Raw genomic sequence first — 23953 nt, forward strand, 5'->3', positions numbered from 1 at the left:
AGACTTTCGACGTCCTTCGCAAATATGGTATGAAACTAAATCCCGCTAAGTGTACGTTTGGAGTTGCTGCAGGAAAATTTCTAGGGTATATCGTGATGTAACGAGAGATCGAAGCCAGCCCAGACCAAATAAGAGCACTCATCAACATCCAATCCCCGAGGAATGTCAAAGAAGTGCAGAAACTAACTGGACGCGTAGCTGCTCTAAATCGTTTCATATCCAGGTCGTCAGAGAAGTGTCATTTATTCTACGACGTGTTGTGAAAAAATAAAGGCTTCGACTGGTCGCAACAACACGAAGTCACATTGTAAGCGCTCAAGAAATACCTCGCGTCACCTCCATTGTTGTCAAAGCCTTGTGAAGGAGAGACGTTATAACTTTATTTGGCTGTGAGTGGCGTATCCGTCAGCGCAGTTCTGACACGAGAAGCAGAAAGCCAACAACTCCCGATCTATTACGTCAGTAAGTCTCTGCTAGACGCAGAGACCAGGTATTCCTCTTTAGAAAACTCATTTTAGCAATAATAGTCGCTGTTAAAAAACTTAGACATTATTTTAAAACGCATACTGTTGACGTTATGACTAATTACCCTGTAAAATTTGTCTTACGACGACCTGAGTTAACAGGACGCATGAGAAAATGGGCGATAGCGCTCAGTGGATACGATATCCAGTACCGCCCCAGAACCGCCATTAAGTCGCAAGCATTGGCAGATTTTGTGGCAGACTTTAGCCTAGAGCTAGAGAAGCTAGCGAACGATGAAGTCAGACAAATTAACCATATTGACCATGAACCTTGGATTTTATTTGTGGACAGATCATCTAACTTTTGTGGTGCAGGTCTAGGTATTGTGCAAAACTCGCCACAAGGGGACAAGGTGGTATGAGCCATCTATTGCGAGTTCAGAGCAACGAATAACGAAGCCGAATACGAAGTGCTAATAGCAGGAATGGCCTTAGCAGGAGACTTGGGGCCAAAAGTGCTAAAAGTCTACAACGATTCACTGTTAATAGTCAGCCAAATCAAAGGAGAATTCGCTACAAAAAAGTCCAAAATGGCATTGTACTTAGAGATAGCTCAGCAAAAGAGTAAAATGTTTAACCCGTTTGATATCTTGCAGATCCCAAGAGACCAGAATACCCAAGTAGACGTATTAGCCAATCTCGGCTCTTCCTTGAGAGACATATCATTCACCTCCGTGCCCATAGTCCATTTGGCGAGTCCAGTAGTCACCAAAGACGCTAACATAATCTTCGCTACGACGGAGGAGCGCGCCCAAGTTAACGACGAAGACAACCTTGCTGCTAACAACAGCGACGCAAACGGCGATGGAGACGTCGTAACAACGAACGATCATAGCCATGAGGAGGTAAGTATCAGTTCAACAAAACCATTTTACGATTACCTCACAAACGATGTACTTCGAGCAGACAAGAGGCGCGCCGAATCCGCTTCAAGGCGTCAAGATACGTAATCATCCAGGGGGTGATGTTTAAAAAGTCAGTCGCAGGCCCCTACTTGTGTTATTTGGAAAAGAATCAGTGGGATAAAGTCTTGGAAGATGTGCATGAAGGAACCTATGGAAATCACTCAGGAGGACGCAGTCTACCCAATAGAGCCTTATGCGTGGGTTACTATTGGCCAATGATGAAAAAGGACGCTATTAGGTATGTCACCAAGTGCGATAGCTATCAGCGACACGCAGGTATGACACATAAACCCTATGAAATTTTACATCCTTCTTTAACCCCATGGCCTTTCATGAAATGGGGAATGAACATAGTTGGTAAACTACCTCCAGCCCTATGTCAGAGGGTCTTTATGTTGGCACTAATCGATTATTTTTCTAAATGGATAGAAGCAGATTCTTTTCAATAGGTGCGCGACAAAGAAGTGATTTCTTATGTACACTAACATAATTTACAGGTTTGGTGTCCCATCTGAAATAATATGCGACAATGGGTCACAGTTTATTAGCGACAAGACGAAACACTTATGCGACGAGTGGAACATTACATTGCTGACTTCAACGCTAAGGTATCCACAAGCTAATGGCCAAGCTAAGTCTAGCAACAAGACAGTCATTGACACCTTAAAGAAAGGACTCACAACGAAGAAAGGCAAGTGGGCAGAAGCGTTACCATCCATCTTGTGGGCGAATTGCACGACACCACGCACCGCGACAGGATAAACATCATTCTCATTAGTCTACGGATGCGAAGCTGTTTCGCCATCTGAGGTAAGTGTCCCGACTGCTAGATATGGTTTAATGATAGAACAATAGAACCGCATCGAGCTTTTCAACGATTTGGATACTATAGAAGAACTGCGAGATGCAGCATTAGTGTGTATGGCAGCCCAATAATAAGTCGTCGCAAGGAGTTTCAACAAGAATGTTCAAGTAAAATCATTTGTCGAAGGCAAATGGGTCTTAAGGAAGGTGTTCCAGAACATGCAAGAGATCAATGCTGGTAAGTTAGGACCTAAATGGGAAGGACCATATCAGATTAGCAAAATAGTAGGCAATGGGGCCTATCGACTGATCCGACATGACGGAAGCCTTGCACCACGAAGATGGAACGCCACGCATGTTAAGCGATACTTCTTGTAGATAAGTAATTTGCTACATTTCATTTCCTATTTTTAGTCAGTAAACGACAAAGTTATCATGTCGACGTCACTGACTGCAGTGACCGTAGTTTTGTTTCACTGTGTGTTGTTTTTTCAGGAGATCTATTTACCTTTGTCTCAATAATGTCGCAACGATCTAATGATACGACGAGTAAACATTTATTTCATTACGCAATAAGAGCAGATTGAAGATGTCACCGTCAACGATCCTCTAGTTTTCTTTACTTCAATAAGTACATTACGACGATTGTTCCTGAGATTGTCTACGATGGTTATCTATAGTGTTCTACATGCTAGCCCTGCTCATTACATGTAAGTATCTACGTATTTCTTTCGGATATTTTAAGTTACCATACTGGTGCGTCCATAAGATTGCGTCTAAACGACTAAGATAGGCTAACTAAGCGCCTAAACATGCCCATAAAACGTCAGAATAACGACAGACAATGAAATGTATAAAAACTTATAATGTCATACAAAAGAGTCGTCTGAATGACCAAAAGGCATAAAACGTCAAAGTTATGGTCACTCCCCTGAGTGACCCAAAAGTACAAAGATAAAAGTCACTTTCTTGAGTGACCCTAAACATAGTTTGATGAAAAATTCTAAAGTTCAAAAGAAATAGATATAGTACGAAGCAGACAGACTATGCGTCTAGATTATTGTCAGATTCCTTCTTTACTGACGCAGTGGACGATGGGACGACAATTGGCACTTCCTTCTATGTCTCCAGTTCAAGAGGTACATCTGACGCGACGAAACCGGCAGAAGAGGCTGCCTTTTCGTCAACGATGGGCGAAGAATCTGCCGTCGCTACCAATTCGTCCTCGTCCATCAGATCCTTTATTCCCCCTAGGCATTCGAGGAAGATATCTATGTCATTTTGCGGCGACCATGACGCTGTTTTCTTCATCATAAACTGGTACATAAGCTTTGCTCTGACCCTATTAGTCACTTCGGCTTCCAGCAAGTCCAGTTCATTCTTTTGGGCGTCAACTTTAGATTGGAGTGCGTTTATCTCCAGGCGCGATGATTTCTCTAATTCAGTGGCCTTCTTTCTTATCTTCTCCATTTTTCTTCAGAGTTTCTTCCATCTTTACCATCTCTGATTGTCAAGTTTTCAGCTCAGCATCTTCGGACTTTACGTCGAGCTTCGCTTTGTCAGCCTTCAACAACGTCGACATTTCCTTCTTAGCCATAAAAAAAGGCTGCGACGCCTACGAAATGACGAAGTACGTACAGGTTAGTAACTACAATTTACACTTAACGTCAATAAGGTAAAAGCTAGGCTGAGCGACCAAACCTGGAAAAGGAGCTCCAAACCATCCGACATCATGCGTGGAAGGGTATGCTCCTATATTCTCTCCTTAGTGCCGGGGAAGAGAAACCTCTCAGCTTCAGGCCAAATAAACCTCTCTAACGACATGAAGTCGTAAGGAACGGTAATAGTGTACGGTGGCCCTCCCTTGCCAGGAGGGGACAAGAATTCAGTCTTGCGCGCCTTTGGCGCAATCTCGTGTTCGTCGTCCAATTGGACGACAACTGTGGCGTCATTCTTTGTTGGAGTAGACGTAGACGCAGTACTTGTTGACGTCTCTCTGTCCCTCTTTCGCCTGCGTAGCATTTTCGCTAACGCTTGGCTATCCCTTCTACCTCTAGGACGCGATTGTGAAGATTCTGTCAAAGATCGGTTAGTCGTTAAGATTACGAAACGTCAGTAGGATTTAATGAACGACATAAGGGTGAACTTACCAGAAGCCATAGGTGAACAACTGTCTTGATTGGCAAATAAAATTCTCCTAAATTGTCTGTCCTCATCTGATGTTTTCAGAAACTTTTTGCACAGTTGTTGGGATTCTTCGCGATGTGTTGACAATTTCGGATTCAGACCTGCAGAAGAAACGTTGTAAGAATAGTGTTAACGACGCGACATGCAAAAAATTTGATTAAAACAAAACAAACCTTCAGTGTTCCAGCCATCGATTAAAGCTTTCCCAGCTTCTCCAAGAGACGATTTCTTCACAAAAACGTAACTGTTTTTCCAACCTCTGTCATTTGATTGTACTCCCCCAACCAGTGGTTCTAACCTTGCTTTGGCGTGAAGTGCTATCCTATTCTTTGCCTTAACCCTAATTTTGTAACAAAGCAGAAGGTCATGAAGAGTAAAAGCTTATCCCCAAGATGTTGTCACTCTGTCGACGATGCTTAGGATTCTCCGGACCTGGGGCATTATTTACCCCAGATTGATTTGGTAGATCTGCATGAGGTCTCTAGCTAGGGGAGAAAAAGGCAACCTTAGACCTATCTTAAAGGGATATTTGTAAAGAACAACCCAATTACTGGGGCACATCTCGGGTTGTTCAGTCGGTTCTACATTCCTAATTACGGTATCAGTGGACCTTAGACCTATCTTGAAGGCTGATAACTTTTATGGCTGATTTTTACAGGTTGACGTTGACGTAATGACTTAAGGTCCTTAACGTTACGACGCAAGGTCAGCCGCAAAGACATAACGTAGATACCAAGTCAGCAAAGCTAGCAACTGATATTCCGAGAAAGAAGGGCTCCAGATTAAGAGCGCTTGACCAAGTAAGAGTACGAGCAATGGCAGTTGCACAAAGCTAGGAAGCAGATATGACGAGTTGAGAATAACAAGGAGAATCTCCTAGATCCCTGGAGAATAACCGTTATAATATCTTAGCTTAGAATTATAGTACTTAAGCACAGAAAAAGCCATACAAAACACACGACATTATTCAGAGAAAAAGCATACAAGCAAAAGCTATTCATTACTCACATTCATTGATACTATTTTTGTACTTATATAAAAAAGATAGACTGTAACGATTGTTGTTCATCTGGAACGGCGATCATTGATAGTGTATTGGTATAATCATCTCCACCCGCGATTTTTACCCACCTTCATTGGGGTTTTCCGCGTCACCATTTCCTTATGTCATTCCCTTTAATCCCCCCTATGCATTAATTTCTTGTTTCATTAGTCCAAACATCTTGTTATCGTGTCCCTAACTTTAATTCTGTCGTAAGGCAAATTTCTGCATAAACAATAAGGTAGGACATATGTGTTAGAATGCTTGTGAGACATATTAGTCATTCTATTTAGAAACGTAAGTTGCCATGTGAGAAAGTTTAGTTGAGAGATTAATGTCGTAATTTGAAAGTAAATTTCTAGGTCTAAACATCGTTTAATGGGTTTCATAGAATTTATTACAAGAACTCCATGGATCTTAAAGGTAAGTTGAATAAAGCACTGGTAAATTTCACATGACATATAACAATTGTTGAGAATACTAGGTATGTGATAGTTGACTTTAGTGATATAAGAGCTAAGAGCTAACTAATGGTTTTAGGGAGTTTCAAAAATAGTGTAATGAAATTGTATCACTTAAAGTCGTTGGAAGCTATATTCGTAGTGGGAATCTTATATGATGAATATCAAACTAGGATATATAATAGAGAGACGAGAGTAGATGTTTCATTTTCCAATAACTGGAGGAGTAAGAGTAAAGAAAAGGTAAGTCATGGTAATGTGAATAACTTATCACTTAGGGTGAGTTTATCCCTCAAACTCAACTCTAAACTTCAAACTGTGCCACATCAGCTTTTCACTACTTTTTAATTTTACAGACTCACTTCGGAGTATTGGAAAACTAATGATATGCTTTATTAAGGATTGAAACATAAAACCAGGGCGAATTTAGGTTTAAGTTCATGTATTTGGGATTACAAAGTTCAAATAAATTAAATGATTGAGATAAGAAAAGGGAATAAAGTTGGGAATACAGATAATATTTGTGTGATATTGAACTTGGGGTAATAAATTTGTATCTAGATATCAAAATATAGTTGAGCTACTAGAAGATCAGGAGTTTAAATATGAAGTGTTGGAGGAAGTATTATCTATAATTATAAATATGAAGTTTTGGAGGTTATATATATGCCACAAATCCCTACTCTGGAATGGAGAAAAAAGATGAGAGAGAAAGCTAGAAAGAGAAAAAAAAGAGGGAAGAAAGCATTCAAGACTACTCCAGAAACCCTAGATTTTTTGCCAAAATTGTTTCATCTACCATTTATTCATGGTAATCTCTGCATTTTTTCCAAAAATCTCAAAATAATCTTTTTTGCTGCTTTTCCCCAAGTACAATCTATATTTCGTGTTGGTGTGGTTCTAATTTAGTCTGGATTAAGGCTATTAAAGGTTTGGTTAATAGTAGTCATAATTTGATCCTACTATACTCTGGTAGGGTTAGTTCTCAATTAAAGCTACTTTTAGTAGCATCTGGTTATGGTTTCCAGGATCGGTTCCACTATTATTTGATGTCTCTTTTGCAGTCAATTGAATTCGAACTAGGGTTTTTTTATAGTGTTGGGGCTTTCTATTGGCTTTCAAAATTTTGTGCATTAATTAAGTGGCAGAGAGTTAAAGTGAAGTGTGGGAGAGTTTTCGCATTTGTTGTGTTGTCATTCATTACTGGTAAGGTTTTGTTCTTTATGCTCGTCGAATTTTGGCGTGTTGTTAATCAATTCCTCAGACGAAATTTTCGGACTGAAACCCTAACATTTATCGTGATGGTAAGTAACATTATTTCAAATGGTAAGCAGATTATTTACTTTGCTGAATGTGTGCATTTTTTGTCCTATATAAAGGCCATGCAGGTTGGTTTGTATCACCACCTCTCCTTCTTCTTTTTTGTTTGCCTGTGCGACTTAGTTCTTTTTTTTCTCTTGCTGTTGCTATTTCTAGAAGTCCTAACCTTAATCTTTTTAAGATGAATTTTAAAATGCAAGCTTGGAGGCCCAATTTTGACCCTTTTCTTGAAGAGATCAAGTGGGTTGATCTCTAGGTTCGTATTCCCAGGTTCCCTACTAAGTTACTCAATTGAGTCACTTAGAAACATCTTTGCTGCTAATAATATGGGGGTGTTAATCAAACTGGATTCTAATTCTCTTTTGAGAAATAAAATCCGGTTTCCTTGAGCTTGCATTCGTGTTGATATTACTGCCCCTTTGTTTGAATATGCTGAGTTGTCTCGTGCTGGTGGGAAAGTATGTGGGTATGTCATATGGTATGAAGACTTTAATTCTGGTTGCTCATTTTGTGGGTGTGAGGAGCATACCATTGATGCCTGTCCCTTGTTGCATGGTCCGAAAAAAGAAATTTCTATATCTCTTTTAAAAATTCCTAAACAAAAGAACTTGGCTGAGATTGTCTCGCTGGCTACAAGGCAAGATCATCTTGCTACCAGGGCTGTGGAAGCCAATGTGGTGCAAGCTAAGCCTAAGTCAGTTTTTAGGAACCCTGGAAATAAGAATGATTTTCATAATAATTCTGTGAACTTCTCTAAGTCTATCGCTCTTTCTGGTAAAAGAAAAGATCATGGTGTGGTCATTCGTGAACCTTCTAAGGCTCTCCCTAGTCCAACTGATGTTCCTGTTTGTGGCAAAGGTAAAGGTAAAGATGTGATGTTTGTTGTTCTTTAGCAAATAAGGAAGATATTTTTTTTTGGGATGCCTGTTTATGTTATTGCTATTGTTATTTGTGGGAGAATGGATTAGAAGGAAGGTTAAGAATAATTTTGCATCAGAAGATTCCATGATCTTTTGGCTTGTAAATACTCTAGGTTTTGTAATGCTTTGTGAAACCTTTTGTCTCCTGCCTTTATCTCTAGTTAAGATAAGGACGATTGGTTTCTCATATTTTAAATCTCCCCCCTTCCGATGCTTGGTGTATGGCATCCGACTCTTGTTTATCTATAAGATGATAAATTGTTTTAGCTTAGTTTAATTATGATGATTGTGAGTTTGATTCATAGGAGTGATTTGTTTTTAAGCTTGTCGTGGTTATTACATTATATTCATTTGCCATGGTTAACTTGGAAGTGGGATTCCAGATTTTGCTAGAGCTATGGGAACCCCTTTTTAGGACTCTCAATGTTGACTGGTTTCTCTTATTGTTGATCTTTTAGTTTTGAAGAGATTATTTGAGTTTAGCTTTCTTATTTTTGTTCCTTGATTATGAAGGTATCTCCCTTTGGTTGTGGTTTATAACTCATTCGTTTCTTGTTATGCACATTTATCTATCATGATTGTCGGGTTTTGGAATATTAGAGGTGCTTTAAAGAAAAACGCTATTCCGAATTAGATATATTTATGCTACTAATCATATAAGTATTTTCATGATTTGTGAAGTCTAGTCTAAGCCCCCCCCCCCCTCTCTCAGATTACATCGACCCAATGTGGCTTCCTAGATTTTGACTATGTGCCGACAATGGGTTTAGCAGGTGGACTTTGGCTTTTTTGGAAGAATTTGCATTTCGTGATTATATTTGTGTATGTTCCTCCCCATAATGATCATAAAACGGAATTTTGGGAGGAGGTTTTTGACTATGTCAATTCATTATCATCCCCATTTATTATTCTTGGCGATGTTAATGATATTGGATGTGAGCAAGATAAACTTGGGGGTACCCCGTTTAATTCAAATCGCATTCGTAGTATGAAAAATATTTTATCTGCTTTTTCTTGTGTTGAGCTTCCTTTCCTAGGCTCTCGATTTACTTGGAGGAAAAAACGAGCTGGGCCAAATAATTTATTGGAACGTTTTGATAGAGGGGTTGCGAGTCCTTTCTGCCTTAATTGGTTCCCCCAGGCAAAGTTAGTTCACCATCCCTTCACGTCGTCAGATCATTGTCAAGTTTCTTTGGCCCTTTCTAAACTGCAAAATTTTAAAGCTCCTCCATTCAAATTTGAAAAAATGTGGTGCCAACGTAAAGATTATGGTATGTTAGTTAAGAAAACCTGGTGTACTCATTTTCATAGATCTCATATGTTCATTCTATTCAAAAAATGTAAATTACTAAAAGACAAATCTAAGCAATGGAATAAATCTCAATTTGAGAACATATTTAGACAACTCCGGATTGTTGATGCTAAGTTGCAATCTATCCAAAACCAGATTCTAGTCAACCCTTTATGCCCCTCTTTATCTCTTCAGCAAGACCGATTATTTCTTTAAGAAAGGGAAAAGCTGCTTTCGTTTAGTCATGAATATTGGAAATAAAAAAGCAAGACTTATTATCTTCATCTAGGGGATGCCAATACTCATTATTACCATACCCATGCATCTATTCGAAGGAATAGGAACCAAATTAAGAGTTTTACAACAGTTTCTGATCAAATCATTTCTTCTCCAAATGACATCTCAAACGTAATTTCGAAAGAATTTGAGCAAAGATTTATCTCTAACCCAAATTGTGGCTTCGATGAGGAGATTGATTTTAGCCTGCTCTCTCCCATCATATCTGATGTAGAAAATGAATTTCTAGTAGCTTGTGTTTAACCCGACGAAATCAAAGCTGCTGTTTTTGACCTTGCTCCGGATAAATCATCTGGACCTGATGGATTGCTCCTTTTTTCTTTCAGAATTATTGGACCTTAGTTGGTAACTCAAATATAAGAGCGGTTAAGGCCTTTTTTCACTCTGGAAACATTTTGAAGGAAATTAATCATACTTTCCTTGCCCTTATCCCTAAAATTGAGAATCCTTCTTCCGCTAATCATTTTAGACCCATTAGCCTCTGTTCCACCATTTATAAAGTTATATCTAAAGTAATGACCAACCGTTTAAAATCAGTACTTGGTAAAATCATACACCCCCTTCAGGGTGCCTTTGTTCCTGACTGGTTTATTCAAGATAACATCCTAATTGCTCATGAGGTGTTTCACTCTTTTAGTAAGGAATCAGGTTCTGAGGGCTAGTTAGCTATTAAACTTGATATGGAAAAAGCTTATGATCGATTAAAATGGCACTATATCCTAACATCTCTCAAAAAGTTGGGTTTTTGCTCTAAATGGGTAGATTGGATTCATAGTTGTATCTAGAGATGACAATAGGTAGGATCTGGACAGGGTCCTGTAGGATCCATATCCATATCCGTTTTTAGGCAAGGATCCAGATCCTACCCGGATCCACTAGGTACTAAAATTGAGGATCTAGATCCAATAGATCCTACGGATCCGGGTCCTAAACGGATCCAAGACGGATACTAACTTATTTTCTTCAAACGACCCTAATTTTCACAATAATTAGAGATTTTAAAGAACAAAATAACGCCATTTAACGTCTTCATTTGTCTATGTTGAAGTAAGCAAGCACTCAACCTTACTATAACAACTACGAGCATAAATAACATTAAAAGTTTGACATTAACGTTTACCTCTTTAATTATACATATTATAAAATAACTTTCAAAAACGCGTAATGGATTCGGATATGGCTAATAATTTAGGACTCGGTCCAAATCCATTTTAAAAAACTAGGATCCATATCCTACCCGGATCCGTAGGGTCCAAAGGATGACGTATGTATGTATACATATGTATACCGTAGTGTTGACCCTTGAGTTTTGAAGATGACCTAACCACAAAAGACATAGTATATTTTGAAGATTGAAGTAAAGATGTTCGAGTGGTGAAGAATCAAGCATGGAATGAAGATTAGAATACATTATGGTGTATTTATTATCTTCATGTTAAGGTTGAGTAAAAGCTTAATTAAGTTCGTGGTGAATTCTCAAAGGAACTTGGTTCTGTTCCCATGATAGGAACAAACCTGGCACTATAGGAACAAGGTTAGGGAACAAGACTTAAAACTGATTCAGGGACACCTAAGAGTCTCTAAAGTTGTGCGCCTAACTCAAATATGCGCCCAATATATTTGTTAGAGTTTTTAGGGTTGTTTTAACTAAGATCCACTATTTTAGGAATTTAGTTTAAGTTTGTTAGGAAAACGATTTTAAAAAGATTTTCTGATTTTAATTTAACCGATTTTCAAAAATCTTATCTTTTTATCTTTTATCTTTTATATTTTATTTAAAAGATTTTGTTTTCAAAAATAATATATTTTCGGTTTTTAAAATGTTTCTGTTTTTAAAATATAAAACTGTTTTTCGATTTTATTAAAGATATTTTAAATAAAGAAATTTTTCCTAAAAACTAGCTAAAGTAAATAAATTATTTTATTTCCTAAAAACTGGATTACACGCCTAAAAGATACTGCTACACGTTTTTGTAGTTAGTGGATTTAGTGGCTTAGTTAATTATCCTCCAAGTATTTAATTAAATTAAATGAGTTTAATTATTCTTCAAGTTTTGTAAAACCACGTAATATGTAACTGCTTCCCTTATGGAGTGAAGTAGTGGCTGAGTGGGATGTTTTACTTGACATGAAATATTTAATTTAATTTAATAATTAATTAAAATCATGGAGATCATGTGATAATGGTTTAATTAGTGGAGAACATGTCTTGTCTTAATTGTCTATAAATAGGCGCCTAATTCATTTCAACAAAGTGTGTCTGACTTAGCTAATTTGTCTTAATTATCTAAAAGAGTCAGTGCCTTTCCTAGAGAATTCATACTTACATTAATCGAGTTTATTATTCTTCCATTGTTTTACAAAGTGTATTTTTGAGAAAAAAGGGTTTGAGTGAACTCTTGTAAGTGTGAGAAGCTTTGAGTGAAGCAAGAGAAAGAGAAAGAGTAAGGAACTTCGAGTGAAGTTTGAGAGGAACGTTAGTTGTGGGAACTGTCGTTGGGAACTTGAGTTGAGTGACTTAAGTTGAGAATTGAGAGAAAAGTAATAGGTTGTAATCAGAGTTGTTTAATTTTGGCCTATTATAGTGGAAAGTTGTTTTAAAATCCCTTGTGGTCGAGGTTGTTTCTTCCTACTTGGCCTAGGAAGTTTTTCCTCGCTAAATCTCTCGTGTTCCCATTCTTTGTTCCCAAGTTTACTTTTAATTCCGGAAAAAGTATAGCTTATTCTATCACTATAATTCACCCCCCCCCCTCTTATAGTGCTCATATTATACAACAATTGGTATCAGAGCGGGAACTCTAAAAATCAGGAAACCCTGTTGAGTTTAAGCCACCAATGTTCAATGGTAAGTTCTACACCTACTGGAAGAACATAATGGAGATCTTTATCAAAGCCGACAATTACCAGGTATGGAGAGTCATAGAGGTAGGTGATTTTGAAGTCACTACCACTAATGACAAGAATGAGGTAATTCCTAAATCTATATCTGATTTGGATAAAGCAGATTTTGAAAATATGGAAATTAATGCTCTTGCTGTAAAACTGCTTCATTGTGGTCTTGGACCTCATGAACACAATCGTGTCATGGGATGCAAAACCGCAAAACAAATTTGGGATCTTCTTGAAGTCACTCATGAAGGTACGAGTGAAGTTAAGAGATCAAAAATAGATCTTTTGATGAACCAATATGAACTCTTCCAAATGAAATCAAAAGAGTCTATCCAAGACATGTTTACACGCTTTAATAATATTATTAATGAGCTAACATCTCTTGGAAAAGTGATTACATCTGAGGAACAGGTACGAAAGGTCCTAAGGAGCCTTCCTAGAGATCGATGGATGGCTTTTAACTGCCTTACAAGAAACTAAGGACTTTACGAATTTCAATCTGGAACAATTTGCTGGTTCCCTTATGACTCATGAGTTGCAATTGGACAATGAGAATGGAGACATGTCCAAGCAAAAATCAATAGCCTTAAAAGCTGATGAAAGGGGAGACTCTGACTCAGAAGAAGAAGATGATCCTCAACCAAATGAGGAGACTGCAAACTTCTGTCTTATGGCTCTTGACAATTCCGAATCTGATGAAGAGATTGAATCTCTTGAGGCAAGTCTAGACACCATCAAAACTCGTCTTAATTCTTTAAGTAAAGAAAATTATTTGAGTTTATTGTTGACGCTGTAAATGATTGCAAAGATGAGACATTAAACTAAAACAATGTCAACATGCTTTAATGTTGCAAAGGAACATACCTCTTGGCTTAAAAGTGTTCGAATTGATATTGAGAAAAGATTTTTCGAGTTGTTTGACAAAAATCTTAAATTAAAAAGGATTTCGAAAATCTTAAAAATGAGAACTACTTGTTAAGTCTTGAGTTATCACAATAAAAGAGTTTGTTCCTGAAGTAAGTTCATTTGACATTAAGTCAGTTCCCTTGCAAAGTTTCAAATCTGAAATAAACGAATTGAAAAATCATGTTTCATTTTTGGAAATTGAAAATAATGAACTTGTAGGGGAACTGCACCAAATGAGAAATGAAAAGAAAATGCTACCTATCCAAACTGGATAAAGAACCCTCAAACAAAACGAACTGAAGGTCTTGGTTTTAATCACAAAAAGAAATTTGAAAAACCTAAAAAGAGAGTTGATTTACCAAGTGATAAAGTTTGTATGTTTTGTGGGAACACTGGTCATTTAGGAACTCTTGTCCTAAAAGACTTGGTCGCATTAATGAGAACTTGGAAACAAGTAGAGTAATTTGGAAAAAGAAATCTATTGTTCCTGAAGGAAAGGAACCCAAGAAAGATTGGGTTCCTAACTCTAACAATTAGTTTTTTGCAGGTTGGAGTGAGGGGGAACAACACATGGTACCTAGACAGTGGTTGTTCTAAGCATATGACTGGAGATAAATCAAGATTTCTCTCACTCTCAGCCTATAAGGTGGAAGTGTGACTTTTGGTGACAACAAGAAAGGTAACATAGTTGCCATGGGCAAAGTTGGTAAGTCATCGTCACATTCCATAGATAATGTGTTTCTAGTTGATGGATTAAAGCATAACTTGTTAAGTATTTCCCAATTCTGTGATAAGGGAACTGTGTGAAGTTTAATAGTGAAAAATGTTTAATTGTCAACAATAGCACAAAGGATATCATTTTGGAAGGAACAAGGAAAGGGAACACATATGTTGTGGATCTCAACCTTGTTCCCAAAAACAATTCACATGCCTTAGTGTTATTGATGATGATTCATTTTATGGCACAAGCGTCTAGGTCATGCTAGCTTTTCTTGCTTGACAAACTTCGTTCTAAAGAACTAGTTTTAGGTTTACCTTCTAAGTTTCATTTAGATCATGTGTGATGCATGCGCAAAAGGTAAGCATGTTAGGTCCTCTTTCAAGTCCAAAATGTGGTAAGTACCACAAGACCTTTAGAGTTAATTCATATGGATTTATGTGGACCTATGAGGATACAAAGTAGGAGTGGAAAGAAATATGTGTTGTAATTGTAGATGACTTCTCTAGATTTACTTGGGTTATTTTTCTTTCTAGCAAGGACGAGACTTATGATGAGTTCCTTGTCTTTGCAAAGAAAGTTCAAAATTTGAGTGGTCAAAATTATACACCTTAGATCCGACCATGGCAAAGAATTTGAAATTTAAGTTGATGACTTTAGTAGAGACAATGGTTAGATCACAATTTCTCGCCCCTAGAACACCTCAACAAAATGGTGTTGTTGAAAGGAAGAATAGAACATTAGAAGAAAGGCTAGGACTATGTTGATAGCTAGTGGCTTCCTAAAATTTTGGGCGAAGCTGTGAATACTGCTTGTCATATTATAAATCGACCATGGTAGACCTTTATTAAATAAAACTCCTTATGAACTGTATTTTGGTAAAAAGCCCAATATTACATATTTCAGAACATTTGGATGTAAATGTTTTGTTCATAATAATGGGAAACAAATTTTGGAAAATTTGATGCTAGAAGTGAAGAAGCTGTATTCTTAGGATATTCTTCTAGTAGCAAAGCTTATAGAGTTTATAAAAAGGTCTATGTGTGTAGAAGAAAGTGTGCATGTTATTTTTGATGAAACAGATAAATTTGATGCAAGCACACAGGTTGAAGATGACTTCGAAATAGGATTGCAAAAGATCAAGTCTTATTGATGAGACTTTGGAAGACGAAGTCATGGGAACAAAGCCAAGGGAACAACATCCTGTTCCTGTTCCCAATGAGGAGAAGAAGAACTAGGGATGATCACAAGTGAATGAATCCACTATTGTTGAACCTGGTTCCCAAGTACAGGGAAATGAAGATGATCAAGGAAACCAAGTTTCCATCCAGGATTTCCAACCAAAGCCTTGGAAAACTCATCGTTCCCATCCTGTGGAACTCATAATCAGTGACATAAAAACGGAACTCAAACGAGATCTCAATTGAAAATTTTTGTGCTTTTCATGCTTTTCTTTCTATGTTGGAACCTAGGACCATGAAGAAGCTCTCACTGATGCTGATTGGATCGTAGCATGCAGGATGAACTTCATCAATTTGAAAGAAACAAAGTTTGGCACCTTGAACCTAAACCTAAACACAACAAGGTTATTGGTTTAAAGTGGGTGTTTAGAAACAAATTAGATGAGTTCGGAACCATAAAGAAACAAGGCCAGGTTAGTTGTGAAAGGATACAATCAACAGGAAGGCATTATTATGAAGAAACTTTTGCTCCAGTTGCAAGATTGGAAGCAATTAGAATTTTCATAGCTTTGCTGCTTCATGGGTTTTAAATTGTATCAAATGGATGTAAAATGTGCTTTTCTAAATGGTTATCTTAATGAGGAGGTATTTGTAGAACAACCTCCAGGTTTTGAAAGTAAAGAATTTCCTAATCATGTCTTTAAGCTTGACAAAGCTCTTTATGGGTTAAAGCAAGCTCCAAGAGCATGGTATGAAAGACTTTCTAAGTTCCTTCTTGAAAATGAGTTTAAAAGAGGAAAATTGGATCGAACCTTGTTTTTAAAATCAAAAGGAAAACATTTATTAGTTGTTCAAATATATGTTGATGATATTATATTTGGTGCCACTAATGAATCTTTGTGCAAGGACTTTGCTAATCTCATGAGTAAAGAATTTGAAATGAGTATGATGGGGAGCTCAACTTCTTCTTGGGGTTGCAAATCAAGCAAACAGAAGAAGGAATCTACATCCATCAACAAAAGTACATAAAGGAACTATTGAAAAAGTATGGTTTGGAAGCATCCAAAGTAATCATACACCTATGGGAACTTCAACCAGATTGGATGAAGATTCTATAGGAAAAGTGTGGATCAAACCAAGTATCGAGGTATGATTGGCTCATTACTATATCTAACTGCAAGTCGTCCTGATATTGCTTTCAGTGTAGGGTTATGTGCAAGGTTTCAAGCCAATCCAAAGGAATCTCATCTAATCACACTGTGAAGAGAATCCTAAGATACCTCAAGGGAACAGATGATTTAAGCCTATTCTATTCGAGAAGTGATACCTTTGAATTAAAGGATTTGCGGATGCTGACTATGCAGGAGATCTGGTCAATAGGAAGAGTACATCAGGTATGGTTCAGTTCCTTAGTCATAGTTTAGTTTCTTGGAGCACCAAGAAGCAAAACACAGTTGCTTTATCTACAGCTGAGGCTGAATATGTTGTAGCAGCAGCATGTTGTTCCCAAATGCTATGGATAAAACAACAACTACGTGACTATGGAATTTACTTTGAATGTGTTCCCATCTATTGTGATAATACTAGTGCTATTAGTATTTCTAAAGATCCCGTGCATCATTCAAGAGTCAAACACATCCATATTAGGCATCACTTTCTGAAAGATAATGTTGAAAAGGGTCTTATTAAAATGGAATTCTGTGAGACTGAACGTCAAATTGCAGACATTTTGACAAAACCCTTAAATAGAGATAGGTTTGAGAAATTGAGACTTGAACTTGGCTTAATCAAGTTGAAATGATTGCTACAATATTCCCCTTTGTGTTAATTCTTTGGCATTATGTTTGGATGTGCATTATTTGATGTTTTTATTTGCTTAAATACATCACAAACCTTATATGATTATTTCATGTATATAAGTAAAAATGTCTGAAAACTGCTCACCAATGTCCAATAATATTCCCCTTATTGTTCATAAGACAATTCTATGCCTTAAGTGATGACAAAGGATTAAAAGAATTAATGGTGTTCCAAAGTAGCAAAATTTCTTGTTTCCATTCATTGTTCCCAAACGCTGTTCCCAGCGTATTAAGTTTGATTTTTTTTTCTTTGAAAATTCAAAAATCCAAAAATATTCTATTCAGATTTTTTCTCCTAAAAATCTGATTTTTCCTTTATATCTCTCAAGTTAGTTGAAGATATTTTATTAAGAAGATTTTTTTCAAAAACGTGTACATACACGGTTTTTATTATTTCTTTTATTCTACTTCCAAAACAAATTAACTCTTTTTTTCTTCTCATAAAACCAAAAACCTCCACAAAACATGAATCCAAAAACATTCTCACTCTCTCTCCTCCCACAAACCGAAAAACCCTCTCCTCTCCTCATAAATTGAATCACCTACCCCATGGATATTTCTCCAAATTCATCACAAGAATTCTAAGAAAAGGAAGAAACAATGAGAGAACGTTGAAATGGAGGTTGGAAGATCAATGCAACAAGTGAGGGGGAATCGATGTTCCCGAGAGAGGACAACAAGATTGCTCGAAAAAATCCACGGCATCTAGGTATGTTCATGGACTTTTTATTGATGTTTCTTGGTGTAAAAGAGTAAATTTTCGTCAATTGCTCAATATGATCAAGTTTCAAGGTTGGAGATCTTTTTGTGAAATTGTTATGGAAATAGTTTATTCCTAAATATGATGAATTTTGTGAAAACTTTTCCATGGATGAAGAAGGAAATTGTTCCACTTTGGTAAAGGAACTCAAATTGATTTTAATGCTAAAATTTGGGTAAATTCTTGGTGTTCCCTGAGAGGAACTGATGTTTATTTCAAGAAACAACGTGGTTCCATCCATTTTCGGATATCTCTTTTGATCAATTGATTGTTAATATGGTGGTCAAAAGGGAAAAACATTTCTTGATCACAATCTTCTTTCTCCCTACACAAAATTTATTTCACATCCTAAAGAAAGCTTATTGCCTCGTCTTTCTAAACGTGCTCAAGTTAGCATGTTGGATTATTTATATTCATTGTTTAGCCTCTCATAAACACATAAACTTTCCCTCTTTAATGATTCAACACATGAGTCATTGTATTGAAAATGGTTTTGTTGTTGTATGGGCTTAGTAACCGAAATCTTCTTAATTCAATGTGAAAATTTCGGGAACTCAATCCATTGGTGTATCTACGGGAAATATGTTGAATGTGCGTGCCTTGAATAATTGAATGTTTGTGTTGTGAATGGAGAAGTATCAAGGGAAGGGCTAACTTGATGATGATGAGGATGATGAGTATATGTGATGTGGAAGAAGAAGAAAAGAAATGAAAGAAGAAAAAGAAAATGAAAAAGAAAAAGAAAAGAAAAAAAGAAAAAGAAAAAAAGAAGAAGCTAAGAAGAAAGGGAAGAAGGTGGTTGAGAGGTGGTGAAACCGGTTAAAAAGCACTAGAACTAGTCAAAGAGTTCAAAAACATGAAAGTGCTTAATTTTCCTTTGCTTGACAGATGAAAGTTTTGAGGAAGATGAAGTTAGGGTGATTGATAGGGAAGATTATGAATCTAACCTCCTCCTTCTAGGGAACACTCCTGTTCCATGGAAACCAATCCTCCTTTTCCTCCATCTCCACAAAAATCTGTTCACCTCTATCAGCACCACAAAATGATCCTATCCCTCCCTCTACCTCAAAACCCTCCTGTTCTGTTCCTAAAGATAAGGAAACAGATGTTGTTCCCATTCCAGAGGAACAACCTGCTGTTCCCAAACCTAAGGAACAAACAGCCGCACCCAATCCTTCTCAAATGCTCCCTCGTCTTCTCAAAATCCTACCATTGGTTCTACATAACTCTAGCTCATGCTAGGAGTTGGACTATTTGTTCCTTTGGTTATGGGTCATTCGGAAGCATGATGGAGTTTGCTACGGAAGCCTAAGGATTTGAATGGGTTAGTGAAAAGGGGTAATGCACAAAGTTGACAAAGCTTTGGAAGGACAACAAGTGATCATGGACCGACTTAGTGAACTTTCCTCATCCATCAAAGTGATGAACTCTCGGTTATTGAAGTTGGAAGATGGTGTGCTCAAGAGTGATCATACCTTGGCCGAAAATCATAAGGAGGTGATGGCTAAGCTTAATGATATGGTGGAATAAATCAAGCAACCTCCCTCTCCTAAACCATAAATCTCTCCTAGTTTAGTGTGGGAACATGAACTTTTTAATATTCACTAGTAGAATAAATGCTATTTGTTGCGATGATATTGCTGCGATTTTACCTATACGCAGCAATATAACACGCAAAAAGAAAAGAAAGATAGAAAATAACCATATTGCTGCGGTTTTGTCCGAAAACCGCAGCAATATGGTTTCAACGGAAATTTTTTTAAATTTTTTTGACTAGTTAAGCAAATATTATTGCTGCAGTTTTTCAAGAAAACCGCAGCAATATAAGTTGTTTTAAGTATAAAAAGAAATTAGGGTTTGTTCCCCTTCTATCTCTCATAAACCATCCTCCTTCTCTCCTTCTCTCCTCAGTATTCTCGCTCTGCGGTTTCTCTCTCCTCACTATCCTCGCTCTCTCCTCTTCGGCGGTCCTTCTCTCATAAACCGTCCTTCGTGGCTCGCCTTCTTCGTCGTTCGTGGCCTTCGACGCTCGTCTTCTTCGTCCTTCGCCGGCGTTCGACGCTCGCTGGCCTTCGTGGCTCGTCTTCTTCGTCGTTCGTGGCCTTCGATGCTCGCCTTAGCTTCTTCGTCCTTCGCCGGTCTTCTTCGTCAGAACCGTAGGCATCTTGCCAGGAAGTTGGTGGGCTCAGTACGGTCGAACGAACCAGAGTTAGCAGAGGATCCAGACTTTGATCGAACATGGCTTTGTGGCTTTCGACCTAAATCGTGCTTTTTTTTTTCCGTTTTTAGTGATCGATTTGTAATTTAGGTTCTCCTTCCTCTGCCTTTGTTTTTTTTAATGTAATTTTAGTTTCAGCAGTTTTTTTTCGTTTTTTTGTTTTTTTGTTTTTTTGTTATTCAATTTTTAGATGCAGTAGATCTGCCATCAATTTTTTTTTCGTTTTGTAATTTTAGATGCAGTAGATCTGTTAGTCAATTTTTTTTATGTAATATAATATATTTGTGTTTTTTTTTGTGAGAGCAGATTTGATCTTAGTTAAGTGTTTTTTTTTATATACTCTAAAGGTTGTTTGTTTCTATCTCTTTCACATACTTTTGGGAGCTGGGAGTTTCTTTTGATAAATTTGGAATGAAATCTACAAAAATTATATATATGCTTTTTTATATACTCTAAAGATTTCAATTGTAGTGCTTTTGACTTCCCTAATTCTATGCTCTGCCTTGATTGATATCAATAATACTCTGTCACTTTCGCCATCTCAGTCTCCGGATACCGTTGAATCCACCACAGGTAAACTTGCTGCTATGATTTTATTTTCTGTTAGAATTGCTTAAAATTTCTCTGTGATCATGATTGTATTTGATGGAATTAAAGCAGAGAAAAAGAAAGCTTGAATTAGCTCATATATGAATTAAAACTAGAACATGTATTCTCTTATTAGTCTCATACAACAATTCCATTCACAACTATCCCTAAACGTATTTACCTTTTTTATTTCGATAGACCTAAGTTGTTTTTTAATTACAAATATCTAACTGGTAAACTTATAAAAAATTCATACCTTAAAAATGTCTAGATAAATCTATTATTAGTTTTCCCGTTTTCTTTTTTTTGGATTTCCCTTATCAGTTTTCTCATTTCTTTTGTTTCTAATTTTGGTAAACTAATAAAGACCGGAGGGTGTACTTGGTAAAAACTTGATCCTAAGTAATAGAAGCAGTGGGCTCCTCGTCTACCTCCTCATTTTATTACATTTCCTAAGAAAACATTAGTAGGATCAAATCCCATTTTCTCATTTTTTTGTTTTTAATTTTAGTAAACTAATAAAGACCGGAGGGAGTACTTAGTAAAAACTTGATCAAATCCCATTTGCTAAGTAATAAAAGCTCGAACAAGAATCTTAAGCTCATTTACTAGATGACTAAAATGAGCCAGAGAATCGAACATCTCATGTTAGATTTGTTAATATTCACAAACAATCCATTTTTTGTAACTTTCTTCACTTCCATATAATAAAGTCGATTGCTCATTTATTAAATCAAGCTTGTTTAAACTTGAAACACAAACGAGAGCAAGCTTGCAAATTGAGTTGAAAAAAGATTAAATGCTTCACGAACCAAACTCAAACGGTAGGGAAAGTCAATAAACTTGTTCGAGCTCGAGCCATGCTCAATCACCAATAAATCCTTTTCGAGTTTATTAGTAGTAGTTCAAACAAACTAGAAATTAACTTTTGCAGCCCCATATACTTTTTGCCTCTCCTAAATACTTGTGTCCACAACAATATAGCAAGTAATTAAAACGGATGGATGCGGCATTGCAGGCAATCAACATACAGGATATTCCCACAGCCCTCCTTTTGATCTATCTCACAATTCTCTCTTTGCTATATTGTGCAGGATTCTGCACCAGCAAATGTGGTGTAAGATGCGCACTAAAGGGGGTAAATTCAAGTTGCATGAAGTACTGCATGATGTGCTATGGGAAGTGCACCTGTGTTCCTTTTGGCACTTCCAGGAACTTGAATGAATGCCCTTGTTACAGAGACTGGGAGGCCCCAAATGGCAGACCCAAGTGCCCTTAGTTCTATGGTTAATATTATGTCATTTCCTGAACTTTATGCCGTGTTAAATATACCTATCTATATGGATCTATGTCCACCATTTGCTACTTATGTTCTGTATAATTTAGAACTGATTCAGATTTATCTACTTGATATTCAATGACTAGATTATCTTGATATCCTGCCTCAGGGCTCACTTTGTGCCGCTAGACGTGCTGCTGCTTTTGTGAGGGGTGATGCTGTTATCCACAAACTTTTTGCCGAGTTGGCATATCGATACAAGTGAATCTCAAATCTGGCCTGCGTAAATTTCTGGTTTAGTAGCTGCTGGATAGAACCTAAAGAGACTTGTTTGTTATTGTATTGCTGGGTAATATTTGAATTATCTTGCAGAGGCCGAGCTGGTAGTTACACAAGATTGCTGAGGACACGTATTCGAGTTGGTGATACTGCCCAATGGCCTATATCGAGTAAGACTTAGCTTGTACCTTTTCCCTTTTGACTTTTTTTGAAAAATACTCCAGTGCTTTCAAACTGTTGTTCAGTAAGTTGGTTCTTTATAACTGGTAATTCGTTTTACATCATCCTTTGGCTTTGTAGGGTTTTGCAAATTGTTTGATTTAATACTAAGTTGATTTTGAAATCAGTCTACTGTGTGTCGTGAGATCCGACAGTTCTTTGCTCTAACTTCTGCAGTGTTTCTCATGTGATCTTATGGTCTTACCGACATATGTACTGCCTGATATGGGCTGTAGGGTAGCTATATGATGCTTTTTACTGCTGTTTAAGTTACTACGATTTTTCATTCCTCTCATTGTATGAGTGTGTATATGACATTGGTTCCATGTATGTTATGAACAGGTTTATTGACAGAGAAAACAAGCTTAGGCAGTCAAAACCTCCAACTCCTCAGCCGCCACAGAGTGCATCCTTGGATTATCCCTGGATAAAGTCAAAGCTTAGCAGGCAATATGTATCTCCTAAAGAGGAGAAGGACATCAGATTCTGATATTTAGTATATGTTGCTTTTTATGAGGATAGTGTAATATGTCGCTCTTTGGTTATTTCATGTTCAACATCATCCTAACTCCGGTTATTTGTAATATCTTTAGTCGTGACATTTGGGGCGGGAACTAAATTTTTTGTTAGTTAGTCAACAATAAATTATTCTATTGTCAGATTCTTGAATGAAGCTTTTTTATATTTAATTTTCTAAATTTCTATTCTTTTATCCCTTGAGTTTTCCCTAGTTGACAGAATAATGGATTCAAATGGTTGTTTTTGAATGTTTGGTTATTTACATTGTTGTGTTCCATCTGCCAATATATGCGTAAAATGATAATTTGATTATTTTTCTAATAAAATATCATAGATAACAGTTATATGTAATATATGTTATATATATTATAGGAAAACATAACAGTTATTTAAGATAAGTGTTAAATTTTCCATTTTTCAATTTGTCATATAAATAACAAACATAACACTTATTTACAAAATGTGTTATCTAGCGGTATAACGTGTATTATAAATGACTGTTATGTTTTCTCTGGCAAACATAACACTTTCGTCAGGTGTTATGTTTACTTTACATTACATTGACTTGGATAACACCTCAAAACTGTTATGTAAAGCCTTATTTAACAGTTATCTTTGCCCTTTTTTGTAGTAGTGATAAGAAAAAAATATCGAATTTTTTTTTTTTTTTTGAAATGTGGTACATATTGCTGCGGTTTTAGGCCCAGAACTGCAGCAATATTACTTTTATTATTGTTAATTAATAATATTGCTGCGGTTTTGGGCCAGAAACCGCAGAAATATTACG

This window comes from Beta vulgaris, chromosome 5, assembly GCF_026745355.1.
Source record: "Beta vulgaris subsp. vulgaris cultivar EL10 chromosome 5, EL10.2, whole genome shotgun sequence".
Taxonomy (NCBI): Eukaryota; Viridiplantae; Streptophyta; class Magnoliopsida; order Caryophyllales; family Amaranthaceae; genus Beta; species Beta vulgaris.